Here is an 18,452-nt window from a genome sequence, read left to right as displayed (position 1 = left end):
TGTGCTTCTTTTACTTCCTGACTTTTTGTGAATTCAAAATGTTTGTCAGGGTGCTTTTCAAGGTGTTTAATTAAAATACTAGTTGAACCATACTTGGTTTTATAGGTGTTGCCACACACTAAACATTTTGCACTGCTTATTTTATTACCTGAATCCAGCACCTTTTCGTAATACATCCACACATTTGAGCCACTGACTTTTCTCTGCAGCTCATTTCTAGGCTTCGATTCATTGTCGTCCGGTTTTGTAGGTGGAGAAACCTTGCTGATCTTATTTTGCTGTTTAAAAAGTGGAAAGATTGCCACTTTATTTCCCCAAGTGGAACAGCCGGGCGTATTGATGTTAACTTCTTTTTCTGGTTCAGTCATTGTAAAAAGAGTTACTATTATCTTACCATCCTTGCGTTTTGCTACAATATGTAACAATAAATAATAAAGAAACTACTTTCGGTCAGCTTGTACTAGTTACATTCACGAGCGTCAAAATGTAAACAAATGCAACCTGTATGGCTGTAAGAAAAGAATTCCCACCTTTGAAAAAAGTTTCCCTATTTATTTTTAAATGTTCCGTTAAACATGATTGTCAGACAACGTCTGGCTGTATGGGCTATTAGACCATGAATATTAATTATCGTCATGAAAAAAAAAACTAGCAAAGCTCTTGGAAATGAGACCACTACTGGAAAACTCAATGTACAATACTGTGTACGTGTGTACGTGCGCAGACGTGGTAGACATGACTGCATGGCACCATATTCACTAATAAAAAATTCTCATTACCTACTTGCTATTTTTTCGTGACCTTTTAACCTCTTTTACTACTTTTCGTAACTGAGGATATTTGTGGCAAACATAATTTTAATTTATGAAATGTACTGGAATAAAATTCAATAGCTATAATGTGATTAAAAGCAATATACAAATAAAAACTTCCTACTGTAGCCTCTATGCCGGGAGTTAATGGACAAGCCAACATAAACAAACGTCTTAACCAAGAAAACGTCTTAACCTACCAGTGCATTAAAGGCAGAATGAATCATAATGACCATATTTTCAAAATACACAAGTAAAGTATTCATATTTAGTATGCGGTATTTACTAGGATTTTTTTTCCGTCACGTGTGTAACATCATCATCTTTGCGGAACACGGGCGGTATTATTTTTAATTCCTTCGTCACAGATGTTCATAGTTGCCTCCAATTACCAAGACGTAGTGGCAAAAAAGAATTTTTATTTTACGAGAAATCAAATACTCTAGACTATAACAACGCAAAGCCGCAATAATCACGCGCGAATAGTAAACAAACTACATCTAAAGGGTCTGACGACATGCACATTCATTCTCCAACTGCCATTTGGAACGGAACTTGGAAGGCAACTAATCGATCCTAGCGCACGTATAGCGCATTCTGTGATGTGAAAATAGAACTGAGTGACGCCATGCGTCGTGAGCGCCCTGCAGAATACGAACGGAACTAAGCAATGCTACGAAACTTCTACCGTTTTAGCTTACGAACCGGAATTAAATAAATATTATTTTAGTAACGGAAGTGATATATCCTTTAAATAAGAAAAAACCATATATTTAAGAGAAAATAGTAGTATTCCGACAGAAACTTCCGACGTTAAACATAGGAAATAGTGAACTGTAAGAAACGCTTAGACTTTACTATCCCATGGTTAAAATGGCGAACATTAAGAGAATAGATGATTTAAACGTTTTATAGTGAAAAACTTAGCATGCGTCTTAAATGTGTTTTGATGTATTATGCAAGCGGTACGTTTCTTATCCAATATGAATGTTAAATACATTATTTGGTAGATACTTGAAGTTAGTTTTTAATGCCCTAATAAAAACCGAATCATCTGTTTTTTCTGGGAATTCGGTTCGGCTTCGGTTTTTACTAAAATGACCGAACCGAACCGAAAATTCGGTCAACCGATCAGCCCTACTCATAATAAAAAGAAACTGTTTAAATAACTTGTTCTTTTTTTAGTGGGTATTTCGCTGTACGCTGAGGCTGGTGTGTGATGTGCGTGGTGTATCTGTAAGTGTTGCAAACATGCAAAGACAACGGTGGACAGTTTAGTAAATAGCATAAAGACTTACGAAACTTACCATCTCTGTAACAAGTGTGTGTTACTCATTACTTTATTGCTTTACAAAGTGAGGATTTGCTTCTGAGGGTTATGGCATCGACAGATGTTCGACTAACAGGTGTTTGTGAGAAAGGGTAATGAAACATGGTACGTGGGTACAAAGTTTGTATCATCATGTTAAGCCATTATTTGGATGCAGAATCACTGCAACAATTTACTTGCTTCACTTTGCTCACTAGCACAACATATGCAAAACATTTCCACACGTCTTAGTATTTTGCTTTAAGCAGAAAAACAGTAGGTTTTTGGACATGTTCTCTACTCAGTTCCTTCTATAAGCCCTCAATGTGTTTAATAGGAATTTAGATATACCTTCTATGTAAGAAACAACTAAAAATGAACTCATATTTTATCAAATTCTTTGAACATGTGTTATAAACATAACCAGTTTGTTGGAAACCTGTAGGTAAATGATGATTACGCGAGAGGCTAAGTGCACAGAAGAATATATTTAAAGAAACATAGGGCAGCAAAGTTATACAAAATCAGAGATCAGGCTCTCGTTAAAAAACTTCACAACTTGAGTCGTCCCAAATAGCGATCATCAGATGGTGCTTTCAGACTTGTTGCCTACACTCGTTAACCGAAAACACAAAATGTACCGTGTTAATACCATGCTATTAATATATTCTGTGGAAAAACAGAAAATTATGGTAAATATGTCTACAAACCTTTAATACAATGCTTGCATCAAAATCTAAACATTGGACTCTCAAAATGTGCATGAATATAAAAACAGTAATTGATCCTTGCCAGTATCAAAATATTTATACTGTACTCAAAATGGCTATTTCTGTGACCTATTTTCCAAGATTAAAATATCTCTTCAAAGCATTTCCATCTTTAACCAATTGTAAAGTACACACTAATGACTGTGAAGGCATATTTAAATGTTATGTTATGATTAAATAATGCAAACAAAGCATTAAAATATTTCCTATTATTACTGGTCTACACTCAAAATCTATCTAAGTTAAAAATACTTAATTCCTATTAATTTTGATGTTATATAAACAAATATGATGTTTAAAATGTTTACTTATCTCTCATTTCCTTGATAAACAGGAATTCATTTTATTAGAGGGAAATTTTGAAATTTTGGAATTTTTTTTTTACAAATGAAGGTTGTCAACACTGAGGATGCCATATTTTGTTTCTAGACAAGCCATTTTGTTTACATAAATGTCCATTGTTGTGCTTATAGAACCTATGTGCTCTTAATTCTCAGTAATTTTCTCTGTTTGAAGTTAAATGTTAACAGGTAAATAAGAAATTAAGTGGAAACCTTTGTTTTTCTTCTTGGGTGAAAAATACATACTATTCGTAATCTAAATTTGCTTAACCAATTTTTTTTGTTTACATTCCACATTAATTCTACTTAAAGATGTCACGTAAATGTGTTAACAGTGTGAATAACTTTTGCTATGATTCCGGTGAAGTGACTTTTGCTTTTCAGAAACGTGAATTGACTTAATTAATAAAGACAGGATATTATCATTACTTTGACTGTAAAATAGATGAGGGTAAACCTTGGGCACCAAATATTTGCTGTAATTAAAGTGCAGTAAACCTCCGTTGTTGGTCATAAAAAACAGTGAAGTCAGTGCCATTTGCAGTTCTCATGACATGGCGAGAACCTACAAATCATGTCACTGATTGTTATTTCTCTATTGTGTCTCCTCTTAAACATGGAATGTCAAGAAAGAAAAAAACGTACCATCACATATCCAACTTCGACATCGGCAACACGACCGGTACCACATGGAGGTCTGCCTGTTCCTATCCCTCCGGAATATTATTTCCTAGAATCTGATGAGATGGAGGGAGAATACAAACAACAGCCTGAGTCTTTACAGCAAGACCCAAATTATGCACCAGGATCTATGTTGCCCAGTAGGCCACATAAAGTTACTCAAGAAGAACTTATGTAATGATTTAATTCATGATCTGTAGTTACCAAAATGTAAGGCCGAACTTCTAGCCTCCAGGCTTTAGCAGTCGAATTTCCTGGTGAAAAGTGTGAAAAAGTGTGTATATAGACATTGAGAAAGAGACTTGACGCCATTCTTTGACATGGAAAACAACCTTGTTGCCTGCAATGATGTAAATGGTCTGATGGCATCTTTGAGAATGGAGCATAATCCCGAACACTGGAGACTTATCATTGAGTCGTCTAAGTTAAGCTTGAAAGATGTTTTGCTACACAATGTAAACACACTACCATCTGTTCCTGTAGGTCACGCTGTACATATGAATGAGAGCTATGAAAATGTAAAATTGCTTCCTGAAAAAAAAAATTATGAAGTTTATCAATTGCAGATATGTGGTGATCTGAAGGTTATTGCTGCTATCATACTTGCAATGCAGTTAGGATGTACACAGTATTGCTGCTTCCTTTGTGAGTGGGATAGTCATAACCGGAAATTACACTACACACGAAAAAACTGGCCTGAAAGGAAAATGTTAGAACCTGGGAAAAAAATATACAATATTCTCCTTTAGTTTCCCATGATAAAATCTTATTGCCACCTTTACACATAAAGCTCGGACTTATGAAGAATTTAGTGAAAGCAATGAATCAAGAAGGAGAAGCTTTCAAGTATTTAAAGTTAAAATTCCCACTTCTCAGTGATGCAAAGATCAAAGAGGGAATCTTTCTTGGACCACAAATTCGAGAGCTGTTGAAGGATGTAACATTGAAGGGAAAGAGAAAGCAGCAAGTGAAGCCTTCAAAAATGTTCACAATTTCTTGGGAAATCAAAGAACTGAAAATTGCAAATTAGCTGTTAATGAACTTCTGACATACCAAGAGCCAGGTTGTAGTATATCGCTCAAAATACACATTTTGGACTCAAATCTTGACTTCTTTCTAAGCAATTGTGGCACTGTGAGTGATAAGCACGGGAATGCTTCCATAAAGACATTTCAGCAATGGAAAGAATGTATCAGGGCAAGTGTAACTCATCTATGCTTGCAGACTATTGCTGGAATGTCATGAGAGATGCCCCAGGAGTAGATTACAAACGAAAACCAAAATACCGTATTTACTCGCATATAGGTCGCGGCAATTTTACCAGATTTGATGGGGAAAAAATGTTGTGCGACCTATATGTGAAGAAAAATTTTTCAGGAATTTTTTTTGCAATATTTTGCTTTAAAATGCGAAAAAGAAGTTTATATAGGTATAGGCAAATTTATTTACAATGTACACATACAGCGAAACCCCTTATTTATGTTCCCGTTATTTACGTTTTCCCGTTATTTGCACTATATTCTACAGGTCCCGTTTGGTTCCCATTTAGTCCAATACAATACTTTCACGCGAATTACGTCTCAAAAATCGAATCCATCCCGCTATTAACGTCATGTAACAACCATAAACAACCAGAAAATACTGTGGGTACTTTAAGAGTAGATAAGATTAGCTAGTAGGCCTAAAAACATTGTGAAAAATGAAAAACGTAACGTTTATAGTCGGCAATGAACATTTTAAAGTTGCTTTTATTTCTAAACATGTAATAATTTAAGCCTGGGCGTGTAAAAGTCCGAGTAATTATAGCAGGAGACAATCTAAAATGCTAGAGGGAAAAACGTAAACGTGGCTGATTATTAAGTTCTGATACTGTATTTATGTCACAACTTAGCCGAAATACTGGTACGAGACAAACTTCACAAGATAAAATGAGCGGAGTTTTGGTAACTGTTTTATACGTATTTTATAATTTCGGAAGTATTGTACAGTTGACACATATTTTTTAAACTAACAATTTATTTCTGGGGATCGTAATTAATTAATTATTGGTATCAATACATCAAGATTAACGTAAACTTGAACACGTCATGGCAGCGAGAAAACTGGTGCATATACCAATAAACTGGTATTAGAACTGGACAAAACTGGTACACGGGAGGTGGAGCTTGTATTTTTTTCCGCTAAGCTCGCATCTATTGGCTGGCTGCTGATGGAAGGTCACGAGTCTGGGCGGAGCGTTGAGTGAGTTATACTGCGCATGCGCAACTCAGAGAACAGAGAGAGTCAGCCGGCGGCTATGCTGCGCCGTAACAATAGCTGAGCGAGTACAATGAATGACCTTTCTCCGCGCACGGCGCGCTATTGACGGTAAATTTCCATCAATTTGTGGCCCCTTTTTTAATTTTTTTTACTGTGGTGCAATGCGTATGTGTAATGAATTACCGGTGCGACCTAAATGGGGGGAATCTTAAATACCAAATTCAAGACCTCAAATTATGGGTGCGACCTATATGCGAGTAAATACAACAGAAAAGATCAGAGTTAATAATTTAATAGGTTAGGAACCAAAGGGAGAAGTTCCATACATACATGTACAGTGTGTGTGTGAATGTGTAGGTGAGTGTGTGTGCATGAGTGTGAATGTGTGTGTGAGTGTGTGCGCGTGAGTGTGTGTGCATGAGTGTGTCAGTGTGAGTGTGTTTGAATGTGTGAGTGTGTGTGTGTCAGTGTGAGTGTGTGTGTTTGAATGTGAGTGTGTGTGTTTGAATGTGAGTGTGTGTGTGAGTGTGTGTTTGTTTGTGTGGGGGGTGGTTTCTCAAGAGGGACAGAAAGGAGTGCCTATATTAGTGGTCCTCTAATTCAAGAGAAGGCATTACAGCTTAACAAACTAGTGAACGGTGATTCGGCCTTCACTGCTAGCAACGGATGGTTGGAGTGATGGAAGAAAAGGCGTGGGATCAGAAAACTGTCGATAAGCAGAGAGAAGCTATCAACGGACACAGATTCTGCAGAAAAATACCTAAGGGAATTTGGTGATTTGATTTCCTCAGAAAACTACTCGCCACAGCAAATTTACAATGTAGACAAGACTGGATTGAACTTTAAAGCCCTTCCCACTAAAAGTCTTGCTTCTCAAGAGGAATCTTCTGCTCCAGGTTTTAAAATGAACAAACAGTGTCTTACGGTTTCAGCCTGCAGTAACGCAGTGGGATCAAACAAGCTTCCATTGATGGTGATTGGTAAATCTGCCAAACCACAAGTATTTAGAATATGAATATGAATTCTCTCACTGTGTATTACAGGAATCAAAACAAGGCATGGATGACTAGTTCTGTTTTTAAGGAGGGGTTTGACTAGCACTATGTTCCTTCAGTGAAAAAGTTTAATGAAGAAAATGGACTACCACCTCGAGCTCTACTTCTGATGGATAATGCCCCTTCTCACCCATCAGACATGTGGCTGATATGCAGGGACATAAAAGCTGTTTTTTCTGCCTCCCAATGTGACATCGCTGCTGCAGCCTATGGATCAGGGTTTTCTACAGATTATTGTAACCTCTTGTGTCAAACGCAAGAGGAACAAGGGGTGATATGGTAGTCAGAGGTGTGCTAAGTGTTAGATATCAACTTACTAATTCTTCAAATACACATACCCTTAATCACAAACAAATATTAACTTCAAGACATAAACAAATCACATTTGTTTCCAGAGATTTCACTTGTTACACAGCTGTAAAGTCTCTGTGAACAGAAAATACAAAAATGATTAGGACAGCCCTTACTTAAGTGAAAACGCCTTAACAAAAACACTGCGCTTGGGGCTACTCAACTAGTAAATAACGCCCACGGCAATTTGTCGGGTTACACTGTCAATTCAAATTACGTGGTGAATTTACAACAAAATACATGAAATCACAATAAACCATACTTTAATGCTGAAGGCAGAACATTGATGCACGTTAACGAAATATATTACTAGAATAAGGATATCTGCAGTTCCTTGAAGAACGAATAGTAAATAAGTTTTACGATTTTCATACACACAAATCTAAAACTTTACGTTAAAATTTACGTTAACGCTCTTAAGTATGATATTTATTCTTAGAAACATAATTACTAAACTTCACTCAACCAAGCGAAGCAGTGACTGCTAAGTTGAAGTCCTCATTGTTCAAAATTCTTCTTGTATCTGCATTTACGTGTTAGTTTATTTATAACTGAAAAATACGTAGTTTTGACTGTTGAATCCGGGAGTTACTGTTATTTATCGAATCAAAGAAAATGTCTCTTCTGGGTAGTTTTAAGCTCAAACACTGTCATCTCCAAACCATGCCGCCGTAAAAGCTACCCCCTCTTCTGAATTTTATAAGAATTGATCCAACTGGTATCGCTGTCTTAACGCTGTTGCTCTTAGCTGGGCAAACAGTTTTACGTAGAAGTGTCTTACCAAGTGATTCGAAGTTGCTCGGGCAGCGTGACGGCAGGCAGGTGAGATTTCTGACGGTGTAGTAGTCACTGGCAGCAGCTCCCCTCCTCAGTTGTCGTCTCGGAGGTGTCTCTCTGAGCTGTCTCTCCCCGGGCCTTATATACTCTGGAACTCGAGGTAAAAAACATCGTAGATTGTCCTGGGCCTACATGACCGGAACACGCAGCAACCCGATGTCCGGTACAAAGCCCCCCCCAACGAAGTTCGCAGAGCATTTCCGAATGACTCCGATGCTTTCCGCGCAGTGCGCGACAACTGGTGTTGAACATGTTGCATCCAGCACGCGGTTAGGCGCTGCGCTGGCGTCATCAATGTACGTATGCAAGGCATACATAACAATATTAAACTAAGCTACCGAGAAATGCTGTTACAATATCTATTGAAGAAAATGGTTCTCTTTCTATCCTTGAGAAGCTGAAGAAAGTTGCAATAAAATACGTTATTTACTGGGTTGCAGAATCGTGGCAAAATACAAGTGTGAACTTGTTACGCAGTTTCGCACTGCGTAACTGTAAAGACTACCAGACAGCGCCCCTGGCTATCTGATGGATACCAACCGCAGCACAGGGGCTTTCGATTCCTGCGCGCCGGCCGGCGATGCATCGGGGCCGCTTGGGCCGCTTCGACTCCGCTCGGCTTCGCGGGCTTCGTCCGGAACTACCAACATGACGTTTTTCCGCCGCGGGTATCCAGACTGTTGCTCGGTCGGGGCCCGGCGGACTATAAATATGGGCCCAGCCAACGCTTCTGCAGTTGGTCTCTGACTCGCCCACGGATACGAGTACCGCTGTCACTAGTCAGGAGATATTTGAATAGAACTCGCTGCCTATAACAAAATGTGTGTGGCTGCCTATAACAAAATGTGTGTGTGAGAACATAAACATTTTAGTGTAATAAATTTGTAATTGGGTCTAGTGAAATGTATAATAAATAAGATTGAGACTATGCACACTTACACCAGGAAAATTGTTTGATAACTTTAAAGTATTGTTTCCTTTAATCATACCACAGTGAGAGTGTATGTATTGTGAATTTAAGCGATAATTTCATAAACTGTGTAACCGAGTTACAGGAAATATGTAAACTGTTTTATAAGCAATTTCATTTCAGTTGTCCTTGATTATATTCTTTAGCATGTCTTATTTTATAACGGTAAATTTATATTGTTTGGCAATGTTAAATTGAAGGCTAGTAAAGATAATTAACGTAATATTTAAATGTCCCAAAAACTTGAATTGTAAGGAGCCTAATAATTTGATGTTCGTTGGTTACCATGATATTTGCTAAAAATAAAATTTTAGATTGTTGTTTGCTTTAGAAAAAAACACTAATTAAATTTGTGTAATATGTATAAGTGATCCAATATTGTTAATCTGTTCACAGACACCTTGGGCACTTCTCATTGTGCTAGTCATCAAAGTAATACCTCAGAAGTTTGTCAAGTCTGATCATTCGTGTAATGAAGGGTGTGATGTTGTTACAAGTTTTGTCAATAAAAAAACTTTTATTTCACGAACTTTTGAACCAAATCTCTGAGATACTTAACCTTGTCCTCCCGCCCTTCCGGACAGGAGGTAACAAACTTACTGCCCAGATCTTGAAAAAAGCTTTGGCCTAGCCTCGAGTTCGAGAAAACACCTACCCCTACACCTGTTACACAATACGATAACACTGAGCTCCTTCATCTTATTCAGCAAGTACCAGGTTGTGAGGATGCTGGAGAAGGTTGTCTGGAGCAGTGGGCAAGAGTTGATGTCAATGAAGAATGCAGTGAACATGAAATAGTGAGTCTGGTTCAAAGTCAACATGACGGCAATGTAGCTAGTGACCGTGAGGAAGAAGAAACTTCGACAGTCAGTGCGACTACTGATGCTGCCAATGCTCTTGACATCGCCTTGCGCTTCGTAGAACAACATGCAGCAGCCATGCCAAACGAAGACATGTTCATGCGACGTTGGCACGCAATTGCGTCCGCAGGAAGGTTTTTGTCACTTCGACAATTGAAGATAACTGATTTCAAGTGAAAGATTAAGTGATATTTTGTGTGTTTCTATTATCATTTCATTGTTTTTACAAAGTGATTAACCTAAAGAATTTCAACTACCAACGTTTACTGTATCCTGGATGACATAACTATGTAGACACATTTATACTTTGTTAGGTATGCTAACTGTATTTTTTATTAATTTTCAACTAATTATGTAAAATAAGGTTATAATGTAGAATTTCTAATTGTTTTAGGTCTAAATAAACAAGTTTCTCTTTTTTTGCATGTGTTTTTCACTTAAATTTGTAAAAAAAAAAACTAGTTCAGATTTACTGGGATTTTAGATTTCGGGGGTTCGGATGGACCACTGTATGTTTATATATATATATATATATATATATATATATATATATATATATATATATATATATATATATATATATATATATATATATATATATCTTTGAACCAAGAGCTAACAAAAAATTTCTGGCATCAACTTCAAATTGTTCGGAATTGTCTATTTTTTTTCATGAGAAAGACAACTTTAATTTTTTTGTAGACCAGTGTTATGATTGAATGTTGCCACTATGACACGATTCAAAAGCAGATACAATGGATGGCATAACTCATTAAAATTTTTGCAAAGTATGTTATAATCTTAACACAAGGCATCTAAAATATTACTACAATTTAATATCACAGTATGGCTTGATTCAAGGCACGTCTTATTAGATGCCACAGTTCATTTGAATATTTACAATGTATATAACAATCTTAAAGTAAGGCATCAAAAATATTACTCCAATTAAATAACACACCACAACTCAATGCAAAATATATATATATTTTTTTTTTTGAAAGTTATATAAGTCAGCAGCTAAAGAAATTCCTTCCAGAAAAGTGGTATGAATGAAGACAGAACTCGCCTTGTATTGTACTGGTCCCTCCGCTGCTACACGCCTTTCATTATGAGCCAGTTCCCAACTCGCTCTGATAGGTTGGCTCAGCTGTCTGGGCTGTCGGTGACTCCGGTACTTACCTACAATGGTGCGAGTAACCACTTGTCTGCTACCGGCTCTTCGTAGAACGAGCGAGTCCGCTACTCGCTCCCTCACTGCGTCAGCGGCATGACTTGCTGTATATGAGCCATGCAATCATACTTGTCGAACGAGTGGGCCACCCTCTCACCTGGTCCCTCAACGGAGCGAGATGGCACTCGTAAGCGTCAACGTTCGCAGCACTCCGCAACTCCTTCTTCCCAGAACAGCGAGCACCACCTGAACTTGTTGCCCCACACTTGCCTAACCAACTGCCACTTGGTCCTTCACTGAAGATGGTGACGTGTCAAGTATATGTTATGATTTGTTTCAAGTCGTTGACCAATAATTGGAGCTGCCTCTCTGACAACCACGACAGCCACAGCAACCACACCACTGCCTCTGTCACCTTGAGTCATTCTAAACGCCTTGCCCACTCACCTGCACGTGCCGTTAAGTTACCTCTTCCCTTGTGTGTACAGTGAGTAACTACTCGCTCCTGTCCACAAAATAAATAAATTATCACCCTTGTGCTACTCTCACATTGCTTACGTAATTTTTACGTTTCCTTAACGTACCGTCCAGATTCAATAAAACTTTAATGAAGGCTAGTGCATACCTATATCATTGTCTGCTTCAGGTGTGGGCAGCATAGCTAAAGCATCTCCGGGTAGCAGTGGTCAGATGTCTTCAGCATCTTCAGCTGTCATCGGGCCTCCTTCCTTCGGCGACTGAACCGGACTAGCTGCTTGGACCTCGTGACTTGGGGTTTGTATACCAACCATTGACTAGGCCCAGAACAATCTAATTTGCGTGTGCAGGTAATGAACAGAACATCTATCCATGTGGCATACAGTTTAACAAGACTGTACTGGTTAATTTTTTTTTCACAAATTTTTCACTTGTGTCTCACAGGTTTCCTACCCTGCAGGCTTCATGCTTAGTTGTAGCTCACCCTGCGCAGTTACGTTCTTGCTAGTCTGTCACAGCTATGTATTTATACTTATCACCTATAAAGTTTAAGGGGCAGGAGGGGAAGCACACAGTAAAATGTTCACTAATGTAGTTAGTCAAATTTAAACCAACAAAGTTGAACTATCTCTTTATAGCACTGCAAAATACTGAATGTTAACTTGACATGTATAAAGCAAATGCAAAATGCAACTATTTCATAAGTAAAACTGTAATTGGCAAAATTTCAAATACATATTGACTTAATTGGATAGTTGGTTTTTCTAAAATACTGTTACGATTTACCGCGGGTTCGTAAAGGGTAGCCCAATTAAAGATTTTTATCACACACAGTTTTATTTATTGCCACTACTTATGTCACTTACAAAAATCTTCCAAAATGGCAAATAATTAATTACACTTAAAGAAAGGTCTATTCCCCAGTCACTTGTTCAACACACCTCGCTGGGCCGCACCTCTGGCGCAACTCTCACAGCAGCACCCCTTGTGGGTCTCCGCCGCAGGACTCCGTCGCCACACTCCGCCGCCGCCGAGACTCACTTCCCCTTCGCCGAGGATCCGCTTGACGCCTTGCTCGGAACTTCACTTGGGACTCCGCCGCACCCGCGACTCTATCGCCCGGATTTCCGCCGCGGTAAAACTCCCGACTCCACTGAACTCACTCACTCCCTGCCCTGGAACCTTCGTCCAAGGACTTCGCCACTCTGCCGCACCCACGGCACTATCGCCCGGAAACTCCGCCGCGGGAGAACTCCCGACTGAACACTCCGAACTGACTCCCTGATCGGCGTCCTCGGGCATATATATAGGCCCCGGCGCAATTCCAGAACTCACGTGAGCGGCCGGGGCCCGTTGCGTCATTCCGCGTCGACACAACGGTAGAAATCTCTCGAAACACGTGTCGGCGGCTCGCGCAACTCCCAGCTTTCCGGTGTCAGTTACATGTCAATGGCAGGACGCCGTGCGGGGAGTGTTGGGAAGGAGGGGGGAAAGTGACAATCCTTGTTATCTTCCAGGCGCGCGCGGCACATATATTGCGGCAGTCGCCAGCCAGCTCTGCACCTGCACGTGTCCCGGCCTTGCTCTAGTTCGCAACAATACTTATTGCTAGAGGCAAGATTTTATGGTGTTATTATAAGGCAAATTTCGTTTTTTAAAAAACAGATTTCGGTGTTATCGGTTTTATTATGGATGACTTTTATAAGCGATCCGGTAACTTATCTAATGTATTAAAAAAATATTAATGCGAGAGATTAATTATTTTTAATGCATAAAAACACATCGTAAAATATTAATAAAATAATAAATGACATGTGTTACACTTACAGAATGGTGAAATTTGAATCTTAAACTAATGAACTGTAACATGGTACAGTTAATTTTGTCAAAAAACATCTCCTGGGTATGTTAAATTACATTCATTTTTATTTACACTAATATTGGCTAATAACACTAAAATGTTAGCATGGTTAAACGCTCTGCATTTTCTGGAGAAAGTGTAGATCACCTGTCAGAAACTACTAGAGAGTACTTCGAAAATGAACGTTCACAATCAACATTTGCAGTTGGGAACCATATTGCTCTTAATCCAGCAGTTGAAAATTCACTGTAGTTGGTTTTCATTGAACACAGAACTTGCACAACATCAACAGTCTTTGTTTCTGGTTTTGCAAGTTCTTCTGTAATAATATTCTTGAAGGTGGCATATGCTTCAATAAAAACTTCGCTGGGAATATGAGAAATCGCAGGTAGGTTTAGGATTACTTTTTGTACGTTTTCAGGTTTCATGCACACCCTAGTTACATTTTGCGGGTTAAAGAAGTGATCAATTGCCTGAAATGTCTCCCTGCAAGGATCATTCTGCATCAGTTCTAGAAGTTTAGTTTCATTTTTCTTGCCAGTTAATTGCAAACATTGTTTCAATTCTGCCTGCTTCACGGTGCGTAGTTCACAGATCAAGTCATTTACTGAAGCTGAAACAACACCATTTCTCAAAACACTGAATTTGTTCTGCAGAGCTTTCAATTTTGTTGTCAACAAATGTGCAGTTAGGTACGTATTGCCCTCAAGGGAAGTTATCAACTCTGTTAGAGGAGAGCAGTTTTGTGCCACAAACAGAGCTTCAGCTTTCACAACATTCACTTCCTCTGCAGACATTTCTTTCAGGAATTTAATGCCACTGTTGTGTTCTCTCAACTCTTCAAAGAATTCTAAGATATCCTGCAAATGTATGCTGAGATAGACAACAGACTCAAACCATGTTTTCCATCTGGTAAGAACAGGCTGTGGAAAGAGCTTGCACATTGCAGGATCATGAGAGTATTTGGTGTTCAGAAATTCCAAGTACTGATGTTTGCGCTTCCTTGTGTTCTGAAACGAATTTTTTACTTTCACTATAACATCGTTGAGTTGTTCAAGGTTAGACTGCCAAACAACTCCAACTAAATGAATTTTGTGCGCCCAGCACTGCACATGTAGCACACGATCACCCAACACACCTTGAAGTGTACTGGCACATTTAATCATGTACCTAGCAGAGTCTGATACAAATGCCCACACTTGTGAATGATCCACTTCATATTTAGTTAGTGTGTCTAAAACAGCACGAGTACATGATACAGAATCTGCAGAATCCAAAACAACTGATGCAGCAAGATGTGATGATTGTGTTGCACCAGGCTGAAGGGTCCTGAAAATAATATTGAACACACAGCGCCCATTCCTGTCTGTAGTTTCGTCAGCCAAAACACATATTGGAATGTGACTGACTAATAATTTTATAGTCTCTTTTTTATTTTCTGCCACTATTGGGATGTACTTCTTTCGTAGCCAATCTGCAGTTGGTAGGTCACCACCACCCTTCACACACTCTTGAAACCATGCTCTAAGTGCAGGATTGTCCAATTTCTCCACCGGAATATTTGCTGAAACAAAGGCTTTAGTTGTTTTTATGATAAAGTCTTCTTTATCATTTTTGGCCTTTTTCATTGTAACTACAGACTCGGAAATAGAAACTTGCCTTTTTGTGGGTATACCACTCTTTTTACACCTTTTATGTTTTTCACTCGACACATGTTTCACCAAAGTATCGCGTCTTTCATGTTCGAGCCGGCAGTTGCAAAATTTACACATCAAATTACTTTCACACATGTAAAAACCTTCACCAACAAACTCCTTAACCCGGTCGTTTGCCGAGACTTTATTCTTCGACATTATGAAATATTTGTGTTTCAGAATAATTTACATTGATTTGCCGTAGCAAAATTCACCAAACCTACGTTTCAAACCGTTTAAAATCATACAATATAAACTGAAAATAGTACCGTTTGCTGGTTTCGTGAACTAAACAACAAACAAAACATTAGTTTTGGATAGTCTTAGATGTTCACGTAACTAAAACAAATAATTTCAACACAAATATAACATGCTACACTAGCGCTTCGCTGCGGGCTAATGCGTCAGATTGATATCGCAACGTCCAAATATACGAAAATTGTTTAATGTGTTCACCATCATCACGCGTCAATCATGTAGTCTATGGTAAAACTTCTGAACTTGTGGCAGTACGCATCTCGTAAATTAAGGTTATGTTGTGGACTTCGGCATATTTCGCATTATTTCGCGGACTTCGACATATTTCGTTTTATTTCGTGTATATAACCAAATTTCGGTGTTATTTCGTTTTATCGCGATTCACCATAAAATCGTGCCTTTACTTATTGCAGACAATTGATGATGTAAAAAATTCTGTACTAAAATAATTTTAACAAAACATTATTGATGTTACATATTTACTGACCTATTATTTGTTTAGTAAGTATCTGCAGAGATAAGGTCATAAAGATATAGTGCACAAATATATATATAAAAAAAATCAAAAACCTAGTTTTTAATTCTTTAGAAACTACTTTTTTAGACATGTTCCCCTTCCTCTATTCAAATTTTTTAAAGTTTTTTTATTAATTGCAATTGAATTTAACTTGACGTCGTCCGGGCCTGCGGCCCCTTTGAGCCCGATACGACACCGCCCAACCACCATCTATATTCAAACCTCCCGCTCGTGCGTGCGTGTGTGCGTGTGTGTCTAGCCCGGCAAGAGGGCGCTTAGAAGCAGTGCGGCGATCCCTAAAATTGCTATGTTAATATTAATTGTAAGCCTTTTTGTTGTTTTCATCCATCTTCGCCCCAGTGCTGTGTAGTTTACTTGTGTTTCTTTAATTTAAATAAGTTACCTTAAATAACTATAGACGTTGCCCGGGCGGACCCGAACAGGCACGGACTTGGACGAGGATAGGAATGCTTTTATATGAATTATCATTAAATAAGTAAATAGTAACAAACTTTCCATTGTCAGTAATTTTTATATATTTTTAATGTTTATCTGTAATTTACTCAACTTTCGCCGGGGCACGGAGTCGTAGAATACAGTAACGGTAATTGTGTTGGCGCGAAGGGCGCCATGTTGCCACCTGCGAGCGATGAGCTCAGCCGAGTCCATCTTCATCACTGACCGAGAGCAGACGCGCCAGCACCCCGGGGACCTCAACCTTTGTTCATCACTGACCAAGTAATTTCTGTATCGTTAATTCTTTTTAAATCGCTTTCGTTCGTCATCCTCGGGGCAGCTCTCGGTCAGCGGGCTGTTTAATTGATTAATTGTCTCAGTCGAGTTTTTTTTCATCACCGTGTAATAAGTATACTTTGCAGCATGGCCACGTGTGTGGACCATGCCTTCACCTAAACCGATTCGTGCCTCAGGCTTGTTAACCGTGTAATGTGTAACGTGTAACGGGCGTGTAGAGAGATGTGTTAGTGAAATTAAATCTGGAGAATAAATATAAAGTGAGTACTTATTTAATCACGTGGTGAGTGAGTCTAGGAGTGTGGCGTGCCCGACGCCTAGAGCGGGCCAGGTCTGGGTAGCTAGGATAGAAAGGGCTGGTAACTCGTCCCCACTTGGGCTACGTCACGCCCTGAGTGAGAGACTCCGCCGGGTCCACGTGCCCTTCCACGTGGTGGCGCCCATAGTTAACATCTCGAAATCACCGGCAATGCGCGATCAGCCCTCAAATGGCGCCCAAGAGCGTGGGGCGAGTTACATCTTCCGCGAAAACCAGACCTGTACGAGCGTGTGAGATAGGCGGTTGTTACGCGGAGCGCGCGGAACTAAAGTTCGCGCTGGAACTATTGTTCGCGCGGAGCGCATAGCGGGACTCTGGCGCGCCAGCCACGTGATCAGCCAAGCGCACGCTTCCAGGAATCCGCGCACAAACAACGGACTCCGAGCGCAGTAAGTAACACAGTGCTGATGTGTTCGTGAGGACTGTTCGCGTGTAGAGTACCACGTGCGTAGACATGTATCCGTATCCGGACGAGTGTATCGGGTGTTACTTTCCCTGCCCGAGTTGGGACTTGTATGGCAGGACCGCCGCCGGATATGAGTGTGGCTACTGTACGGAGTACCGCATACACGGCGTGACGAAGTGTGGAGCGAGGTCGTGTCCCGGAGGTAGTAGCGAGGGCTACCGCTGCCAGGAATGTGCCGGCCTGTGGCATCGTGGCTGTATCGGCGAGCGTGAATGGACCATACTGCGCAAGTTTTTTACCTTCACGTGCGCACGATGCACTGCCGACCTAGCCACCCAGGCGCAGTACGAGGCAGAGACGCCGAAAAAGACGCCGCTCACGTCGACGCCAACGCCGCTCACGCCGACGACGCCAACCACACCGAAAAAGACGCCGCTCACGCCGACGCCAACCACGCCGAAAAAGACGCCACTCACGCCGCCGCCTGCCACACTGCGTTTCGTCGACCCGACGCCACTTATCCCGACGCCGACGCTCGCCGTCCCGACGCCAACAATTCCGCTTCCGCCACCTCCTGTCCTGGAGCCGCCAACCTCGGCACCTCTCGTCGACCTGACGTCTCCCGACGCTGGTCCTAACGCATCATCGCCAGCAAGACCTCGTTTCGCCGACCTGACGCCACTCATCCCGACTATGATGACGCCTGACTCGCCGAAGCCAACCGAGCGACGCCCGACAACGACCGTCC

General features: G+C 40.1%; 1 protein-coding gene across 2 annotated transcripts in view; it reads left to right on the top strand.

The window, feature by feature from the left end:
• LOC134527279 (trichohyalin) overlaps nucleotides 1–18,452 on the top strand; it is a 418,715-nt gene that overhangs the window by 40,380 nt on the left and 359,883 nt on the right. For both annotated transcript variants that reach the window (XM_063359816.1, XM_063359817.1), the window contains exon 2: nucleotides 12,066–12,193. The gene's annotated coding sequence lies outside the window, so the exon portion shown is untranslated. The remainder of the gene's footprint in view (nucleotides 1–12,065; nucleotides 12,194–18,452) is intronic.

The sequence above is a fragment of the Bacillus rossius genome, chromosome 1 (genome assembly GCF_032445375.1).
Source record: "Bacillus rossius redtenbacheri isolate Brsri chromosome 1, Brsri_v3, whole genome shotgun sequence".
NCBI classification, from domain to species: domain Eukaryota; kingdom Metazoa; phylum Arthropoda; class Insecta; order Phasmatodea; family Bacillidae; genus Bacillus; species Bacillus rossius.
Note: the sequence above shows the minus strand (reverse complement) of the source record. Positions and strands in the feature narration are given on the sequence as shown.